Source organism: Equus przewalskii, chromosome 13 (genome assembly GCF_037783145.1).
Source record: "Equus przewalskii isolate Varuska chromosome 13, EquPr2, whole genome shotgun sequence".
NCBI classification, from domain to species: domain Eukaryota; kingdom Metazoa; phylum Chordata; class Mammalia; order Perissodactyla; family Equidae; genus Equus; species Equus przewalskii.
In genome coordinates, this window is record NC_091843.1 from 41,902,809 (window position 1) to 41,912,867 (window position 10,059).

Sequence of the window (10,059 nt, forward strand, 5' to 3'; positions counted from 1 at the left end):
AGTGTATCTGACCTGGAGTCAGAAGACCAGACTAAGTGAACCCTTGTGACTTTGGACACCTGCCCAACGGCTATTTTCCCCTTCTTTTTTTTTTTAACAGGATTCCAATGTTGTTCAGATAGCAGTGCTCCCAGCCTAGGGGATGAATAATTATTGTTTGTCATGTGGGATATTATCTTGATGTGATGAAGCTTCCAAGTACTCTGTAGGCAAACTGTCCAGAGGTCATGAACAGGGTTCCTAGACCAATTTAAGATGGTCGAATCACCCAGATTAAGGATTCAATATCAAGCTTGCAGTGAGAAACAGGGGAAAGAACTGAGGTTGGTGAACCCACTTAGGGTAAGGTGAATGCAGGGCGGAAGGAGGACACGGCCCGTGTCCCGTGTTCCGGTTCACCTTCTCTCCCTCTCCTCCATCACCCTTCCTGCTGACAGTGTGGTCATGAGAACCAGAGTTGAGATTGAACAAAGGGCTCAGGAAACAGAAGGTGCCTGGAGCCAACACACACTCTATCAAAGAAACACGGAACAAGGACCCCAATTACAGCCACAGCAAATGGATGACCCTATGGGCAGAAAGGGAAGAGCACATGAGGGCCAGATGGGATCCTAATGGGGACTGCCAAGGGGGCTGATTTGGGGATGACAGCTGTCAATCTCGAATTAGCATGATCCTTACCTTATAACTTGGTTTTTTCATCCCTTTCTATCTACAAGTAACACTCTGTGTTCTTGTATCCTTTTTCTCTATTTCAACATCCATATGTTTCATTTATTCCATGTCTAGCACATCTTGCAAGTTACTATCTATACTTAACACATCTTATGAATTTTGCCCATTTCTTGTTTTTCTTGCTTTCTACAGCAGATTTAAATATTCTCAATAATACAGCCAACACATATTACATTAGTCTGAGCCAACCTTTGGCAATTTTGAAACTTCTGTGTGGCCATGTGACTCGTTTCTGGTCAATGAGACCCCAGAGGGAGTTTTTAGGGGGTATCTGAGAAAGATTTTCTTCCTCGAAAAAAGGCAAGACCAGTGCATGGAAGAAGTCCTTTGTCCTCCTTCCTTCCTTCCTATGTCTTTGGCACGAAACAGTGGCTGCTACATAACAAACACTCAACAAACGGTTGGTTGATGAGTGAGCGAACGGTGCTGGTGCCCAGCCTTTTCATCTGTGACTCTGAGATCACGCTTTATCTTCCAACCCAGCTTCATTTCTTTTTTTTTTTAAAAGATTTCATTTTTTTCCTTTTTCTCCCCAAAGCCCCCCGGTACATAGTTGCATATTCTTAGTTGTGGGTCCCTCCAGTTGTGGCATGTGGGACGCTGCCTCAGCGTGGTTTGATGAGCAGTGCCATGTCCCCGCCCAGGATTCGAACCGACGAAACACTGGGCCGCCTGCAGCGGAGCGCGCGAACTTAACCACTCGGCCATGGGGCCAGCCCCCAACCCAGCTTCATTTCTAAGGCCAGGGTTGGGAAGGTGAAAGCAGGATGCTGAAAATGAATCTTGTAACCGTCATTTAATAATAATGTTGTTAACAGCAGCTAACATTTATTGAAAGTTTACTCTGTATCGGAAATGGTTCTAAGCATTTCACATTTAATCCTCACAATAACCACATAAGGTGGAAATTTTGCACATGAGGAAACTGAGGCACAGAATGTAAGGTAACTTACCTGAGGTCACCCAGCTGGCAAGTGGTGGCCCTGGAATTTGAATCTAGACAACTTGAGTTCAGAGTGCACAGAATTAGACACATTGCCATGTGTTGCTGCTGTAACAAATTAGCACACACTTTAAGCAACACAAATTTGTTATCTTATAGTTCTGGAGGTCAGCAGTCCAACACAGTCTTACTGGGCTAAAATTAAGGTGTTGGCAGGGCTGCAGTCCTTCTGCAGGCTGGAGGATAGAACACATTTCCTTGCCTTTTCCAGTTCTAGATGTTGTCTGATTTCCTTGCCTTGTGGCTGCATCACCCTTATCTCTGCTTCCATTGTCACATCTCCTTCTCTGACACTCCTGACTCCCTCATAAGGACTCTTGTGATTACATTGGGCCCATCTGAATAATCCAGGATAATTTCTCCATCTCAAGATCCTTAATTTAATCACATTTGCAAAAATCCCTTTTGCTATGTAAGGTAACATATTCACAGGTTCTGGGAATTAGGTTCAATATCCTGTACTACACCAGGTCCTGGACCAGCAGGCCCCAGGTCCTGCAGCAGCAGTTCTGTTACACACCAAGGAATGAAGGAGTGTCCCCTCAAACCTTTGCCTGCTTTCCTAAAAGCTTCTGACTTGTTTCCTGCTCCCCCTCAAGCCTGCCCTACCCTCCCCAGCACCCCCAAGCAGGGGAGGAATACTCAGTAAGGCAGTCATATAAACCAAACAGGTGTGTTATGGGGCCTTGGACTCTTGCTCATCAGTTCATCTAAATGGGGTTCTAGTTCCCTCTGTTTTCTTTTTTCTTTTTTCTAAAGATTTTATTTTTTCCTTTTTCTCCCCAAAGCCCCCCAGTGAATAGTTGTATATTCTTTGTTGTGGGTCCTTCTAGTTGTGGCATGTGGGACGCTGCCTCAGCGTGGTTTGACAAGCAGTGCCATGTCCGCGCCCAGGATTTGAACCAACGAAACACTGGGCTCCCTGCAGCGGAGTGCGTGAACTTAACCACTCCGCCACTGGGCCAGCCCCTAGTTCCCTCTGTTTTCATTCCTCAGTCAGCTGGCCCCATCCTTATGTGTATGTTTTCTTTACTGCTAATTTAATTTTATTTCTACTTCTAATTCAAGTTAGAGTTTCAGCAACCTTGAATTTGTTCTTCCCATCTCCCTGGCCAACCTTTTGGTTCCAGGTAAACTTTACCTCAGTTCTCTTGACTCAGACTCAATGGTTCCCCTGGATTCCTTCCAGTAGCAGCCTTTTCCAGACCCATTTTATCTGTCAATAAATTCCTCCCAGAGATGTGGTTTTCAGACTTATTTTTGGCTGCAGAAGAACCCTTTGTTGAAACGAAAGCCCAATATATAAAGCAGGTGGAAGGGAGCTGTTAGGAGTGGGGATAGAGCCCCACTAGCTGGGTCCCTTCTCTTCCCCACTCTTCCCCATGGCCACTCTGGGCCCAGTTTGAAAAGTGTCGCTCTGCAGACCCCTCCCACTTAACGTCTTGCCCTGCCCATTTGCTTCTCCTCAGTTAACTGTCTCCTTTCCTAATGGCTTCCTTTAGCGCCTTGGCCAGCACGAAGCATTCTTTCTCTGTCCGCTTCCCTCATGCTCTTTGAAGGTCACATTTTTTCAAAAAAGCAAAACATTTTAACTTCCTCATCTCTGCCTAGCACGTCACCATGTGGGGCTTCCTCTCACCTGCTTGTATCCCAACCGTTTACGGCTGCAGAGATGGAGGCCACGCTGAAAGGGGCTGGCCAGCCAGCTGCACATCACCTGGCCTTTCTGTAATGTGAGCATCTTAAGCCCTCCGCTTACATAGATTGTAGCTCTCTGCTTACTGGACAGTTGCTGTATTTTTTCCAGAGAATTATTTTTGGTCACAACTACCTTGAAGGAGCAGAAATGCTTTCATCTCAGGGAGGCCCAGGTACCAATGTGCCTGTTGGGTGGTGAGGATGGGGGCAGAGCCGTGGGCAGGATCTTCTGACGGGTCATGTGGAGCCACTTGTAAAGTTGGTATCGACCCCTGTACTCGGGCCCTCCAGACCGGGTTTGGAGTGGGGTTTCCTCCTCAGTGGGCTGCTCTAGACCACATGGGTTGCTTCAGGAGTCCCTGTAGCCTCAGGGACAGGGGACCTGTGGGTGTCTCTGTGGCCCATTTACTGAGGACACCCACGGTGCCTCCTGAAACACATGGAGCTGAAATTTCCAGGCCTCTCATTTGTATGGTCCTGTTCTTCCAAGTCTTGTTCTTTGCTCATTCTGAATAAATAATTACTTCCATACCCAATCTTCTTTTTGTAATTGTGTATTCTTTTTCTTAAAGAAAGCCTACCAAGTTCTATAAGCTTCAGACCCTACAAAACCTGGATATGTCCCTAGAAACCACGGTCTTAAGGCTGTCCCAGGGGACCTGGGAACCCTGTGCTAGGGGAGTCTCTTCTGTGAAAAAAGGCCGAAATTGTCACCTCCAGGGCTTTCCAAGGCATTCTTAGTGCTTTGTGTACAGGGCACCCATGCCAAATGCTCTGGCAGAAGGCAGGGAGGTCCAGGTTTGACATGTTTCTTGCCCCATCTGCAGCCTGCAGTTTCCACTGTGGAACTCTGAACTCGGACAGCCGGAAACTCATGAGGCCAAGGAAGGGTTCCCTTCTGCTGGTTCTCCCCCCTGTGCCACACGCTCCTGCATCCAGCCTTGGTGCAAACTCTGGCCAGGCTTCCTGGAAGAAGGAGTCAGAACACGGTTTCTTCTCTTGGGACAAATTTTCCATCAGGCCAAGACTCCTGGTCTAGGCCTCAACCTGGTAGTACTGCCAGTTGACTGTAATTCCTAAATCTGGCTTTTAAGAGTCATGTTTTGCAAAATGAGGGAGCTTATCTGCCTGGTTGGGACATCTCAGGACTTGTGAACTCAGTGCCTAGGACCCAGCAGGCTCTTTGCATCTGCTCTGTCTTTGTATAATTTCAGAGCTGTGGATACAAGTCAGACATGAAAGCCAGAGATAGCAAATGCTGCTTTAAAAATGTGAAGGGGCACTTCTAGATACAGAGAGTGGATTAAAGCTTCCCCATGGACTTTCTCTTTCTCAATTCCTAACAAAATAAAAGAAAGTAGATAAAACCACAGAGGAGATTTACTATCAGCAACCAATACAATAATCTTCAAATTTGGCATCCAAAGAAAGATACAGAAGATTTTGGAGTGGCAAGGAATGGCACAACGCATCTCTGCTCCCTCCCCTGCCCTCAGTGCCCAGAAATGGACAAAACCCTGAACATTCTCCCTAGTGCTCTTGAATCTGAAAGGAAATAGATGTGAGTCATGCCCTTATATTCCTCCTCTTCTGAATGAGCAGTATTACAGAGTGTGCTGGGGAGAAATAGGGGAAGTAGGGAGCATGATGCATGGAGCTGACTCAGCTGATGGAAATAAAGGCTCCAGAACAACGCTTCGACTTGAGAAATTGATCCAAAGCCTGGCTTATCCCCCTTCCTTGGAAAAGGTGTATAGTGTCCTCCTCTCCAGTCCCAATCAGGCGACATGAGCCTTGTGCCGGACATTAATCAGAACATCAGGACAGGAGCTCACGCAGGTATTCCAACAAAGACTGCACTCTGCTTCGGCTGAGCTCTCCTCTTTCCCCTCCTCCCCTGCAGACTTCCAAACAGGGTACAGAATCCAAATACCCAGCCTCTCACTTAGCTCAGAGGGAAAAATAATGTGGTCTCAAAGAGTGGGGAGACCGTCAGTGAGCCCCCCTCTCCTGCCATTATGTTACAGCAGCATAAAGAAGGTCTGGACAGAATCATCAAACCAAGATGGAAAGAAATGGATGCAAACACATGGCAGCAAGTTATTGACGATAATAGCGGGGAAACAGTGGGCAAAAGACAAGGGCTCCGCTCCTGCCCCCCAAAAGGAAATTCTTCACAACTGCTTCACATGTAAAATGACTTAATAAGAAGATGAATTTAATAAATTGGAGGCTCAAAGACAGGATGATAAAACAAGAGAATTGATGGAAAGGAAACAAATCGAGGACAAAACAACATTATTATAGAACAAATAAATAATTAGAACTAACAAGAAAGAGAACTGACCCCACTGAAACTCAAATTACTGAATTGGGGCAGCTAAACAAGGTAAAGAGAGTCAAGAAATTAGAATTAATAGAAGTGGAATACAGACAAAGATGATCCAATATAAGGATTAATTAATATCCCTGAAGAAGAAAAACCAAAAATAGAGCCAGAAGAGAATGTCTAATGAAGAAAGAACAAAACTAAAACTGCAGATTGAAAGACATACTGTGTTTCAGAAAAGCTTGATTCAGAATCTTTAATACTAATAAGTGTCTTAGTTAAGTTATTGAACTGAAAAAAAGGATGAAGAGTGACTTCTTTAGGAACACAAGCAGGAAAAAAAGTCACCTACAAGGGGAAAGACTGAGGCTGGCCTCAGACTTCTTCCTAGAAGAAAAGGGAGCAAAACCCACCACATTCTGTGGGAAAGAAAGAAAGTGAGGCCCAAGAGTACTGTACCTAGCCAAGATATGGTTCCAGTATGACAGACGTTCTTAAACATCCAAAACCCTTCTTGAAAAAACAGCTAAATTCAGCCCATTAAGAGATGAACTGAAATAAAGAATTTGCAAATGGAGAAGTCTTGATAAAAGGACCGGCGACAAGCATTGAATTCATTTAAATCTAGAATGTATACCAAGTAACTATGCAATTACATTTTTACAAAACAGAATATGATTATCATAAACTTGGACAATGTAATAATAATATAAGTAACGAAAGTCAGGAGGCAGGATCAAGGGAGATGCAAAGATAAAAAGAATTGTGAGATCTAATACACACATACACAAACATAATTGAAATGTGTAATTTCGAAAAACGACTTCAACCTCTTAATGCTTTTCACAACTTTTGTTTAACCTCAGAGGTATCTTTTAGGAAGTAATATCTCTTGTGGTCAAGAAACATTATTTGAAGTTCATCTCTTTCTTCAGTTTCACTTCTTCTAAATTCAAGTAAAATTAAATTTAATACTTTTTATTAAAATAGCATCTGTGTTATGGTCCAATTCTTATAAAATATGTCTATGATCTTTCCTCCTATCTGTAAATATGCACAGAAAGCTTTCTGGAATGATGTAATGTAATGGTCATTTCTGTGGTTGATTCTGAAAGGTGGTATATAGCTGATTATTTTCTTGATTGACTTTTTTTATATTTTAATTTTCCAATAGATGAATACAAATTTTAAAATATTAGGAAAGTTTTTTTCAGGCATCTCACTGGAATAGAATAAATAGTCCAGAAACAGTCTTGGTAGAGATTGCCACTCTCCCCCAATGTCTACTCTCTTAACATTTTATGGAATTTTTAGCTGTATACTTGATGGCGAGAATTAAGACCCCATTTCCCAGCTCTAGCCAATAGGATGTAAGCAGACGTGCCATGTGGCAGCTTCCGGAATCATTCCAGAGTGTTTGCTCATTTTCTTTTTATCACTGTCATCCCTCCTGCTGCCTGGAATGCAGGTAACACCATAGGGGACCCTGAGGTCAAGGCCTTTCAAAGCAACAAACATAGATGAGTGTAGAATGTCACATCATCCAGACTGCCTATCTGGATAACGTGAGAAAGAAAGAAACTTCTGTCTTGTCAAAGCAACTAATCTAATCCCAACTGATCCACAGACCTGATACCGACCCTGGTATCAGTTTCCCCACATTAAACCCAGCATATATGGGGTTAAAACCAAAACACTCATTCCCTGCTTACTCTCTGGCTTCCTGCCTCCAGAATCCGCTATCCTCCATGGAGACAGACACCGTCAAGGACAAGCACCTGGACCATCTCCTCCCCACAAAGAGATACGAGCTGGTGGGAAAGCTGCTGACCAGCAAGGTCACGAGCTCCCTTCTCTCTGCAAGTGTCTCAAAGCCAAAGACAGGCTGGTGGGAAAGCTCCGACCAGCAAGGCCATATGCTCCCCCACCCCCACCTAAAGCCCCAAATAAAAACCCTTCCTTTTAGCTTTTCGGGGAGTTTGGGATTTGAGCGTTAGCTGCCCTCTCTCCTTGCTCAGCGCTGTGCAAAAATAAAGTTCCTACTTTCTTCTACCACACCCGGTGTCAGAGATTGGCTTGCTGCACAACGGGTGAGTGAACTCACTTCAGGTTCGGTAACAGACCCACACACACATATAGAAATTTAGTCTGTGATACTATTTGCATTACACATCAGTGGGGAAAGACGAAACAATTGGCTTGGAACCCACATTAAAAAAAATTATTGATGGACTGAATGTGACAAAAAATTTTAAAACATTTTATAAGAAAATATAAACAGAATATCTTTATGAATTTGAGATAGGGAAGGACTTTTTAAAAGGAGTTTTATGATGAAAACCATAAAGGAAATAACAGGTAAACTTTACAACATCAACATTTTAAACTTTTGTATCAAAAGAAACTATAAACAAAGTAAAAGAGAAGCAACAGTGAGGTCTGTCCTGTTCAAGTTCAGTGTGGTGCTGGGTGTGTGTTGGGGGTGGGGCCAGAGGAGTGGTCAACAGAGGAAAGCTGCATATTCTCTTTTCCTCTCAGACAGCAATGATGCATTATCAAAAGATAATTAGCCTATCAAAAGATCTGAGGACTTGTACAGAAAACTTTTTCCTATATGGAACTCAGCATTTCATACACACAGTTATTTAACTGTGGGACCACTATGTGTGTGCGTCTGCGTGTGTGTATAACATCCTTGAGCCTCTCCTGGGTGTATAAGGAACACTTGGAAATGCTGCTATAAGAAATAACACTTTGCCTCTTGTGAGAAATGATTGTTGCATTCACCTTTGTGTCCCCACAGGTAACTCTCACTCCTTCAGTAGTTCTGACCAGCCGTAGCATTGGGGGGGGGCGGGGAGGAGAAGGAGAGGAAAAGAGAGAAGAAGAGGAGGAGGAGGAGAAGGAAGGAGAAGGAGGAGGAGGGGAAGGGGAAGAGGACTAAAGGAAAAGAACTTTGGGGTTTGGAGAGTGGATGTAAATTCTCCTAATAGAGTGAACACATCCCAGGAGAAGGAAGTCAGCTGTCATCTGGGCTTTTCCTTCTCACAGCCACTAGCTGGGGCTGCTAGAAGTAGATGTTTTCAAATATGCTCAACCAGGGATAAAAAAGATCATTTTAAAGATAATTTAGGGCAGATCCCAGAGATCTGTGATGCAGAAAATGGCAGTTGGGACAGATTTCTTGCCAGTTATAGGAAAAGAAAGAGGAAAGAGAAGACATGGTGTAGGATGATCAATTCGACATTGATTGACCTCTTTCTCTCTCTGGGCTCTGACATTAAGGCCTTTGTAGTCTAGAGAGGGAGATTTTAGTAAGCATTTTATTCTGAGTATAGTTTAAAGCCCTGTACTTATTTTATCTCATTTAATCCTGTGACATAGGTACTACAATTATTCTCATATTTAGGATGAAGAAACGGAGGCACAGGTCAGTAAATTGCTTAAGGATAAAAGGTTGGCAAGGGATGGAGGCAGGATTCCAACCCAGGCGGTTTGCAGTCGGTCCAGCTCGCTTTACCACTGCCCATTTCTTGTAGATAATACAGCCGGTAAAACACCATGATAGAGAGGAAGAAAGGGAAAACTTGAGTCAGAAAGGACCAGCAGGATGTCAGTTCATCACAGAGACAAGCTACAGTTTGCCCGAGAGAAAAGGGAGGGGAAAGCCATTTCCCAGTAAGAAGGTCAACTGCCTGAAAGCCAGTGGAAGAGGCAGGGAGGGGCTCCTCTTAAAGCCAGGTGTGCCAAGACCAGATATGGTCTTTGGGCACCTCCAGCCAGCACAAGTTTCTGAGTAGCAGGGACAGGCCGGGTTGTCTCTCAGGAATATATGGGGGTTGGGGGCTCTGTGGAGAGTGGACGGCCTGGGACCCGGCCAGGGGAGGAACAAGAGGCAAAACTTGCCACATTCCCAAAGAGAGAGCAGAGACAAAGGCAGCGGGAAGAGAAAGAAAAGGAGAGTTTCAGAGGGTTTGGAGCTGGATTTTGTATGGATAGTCAGTGAAAAGGACCAGAGCCCCCTGAGGCCTTCAGCTTGGGCAGAGGTGTTAGTTTTCTGAGTTTTGTGCACGTTTTGAGTAGCGAGATTGGCAGAGAGAATGTGCATACATTGGAAGCCGTGGTCCTCTTAGCGGTGTTCAAATTCCATTAAGACCTCGCCCCAAGCCCTTGGGGCAGGCAGGGTGATGGTCACTAGCAATTTGATGCCTTGACTGTTGAGGTTGGCTTTTCTATTGCACGAATCCCGGGCGTGAACTGCGCATCCAGAGCATTGGTTGCGCAAGATGTTGAA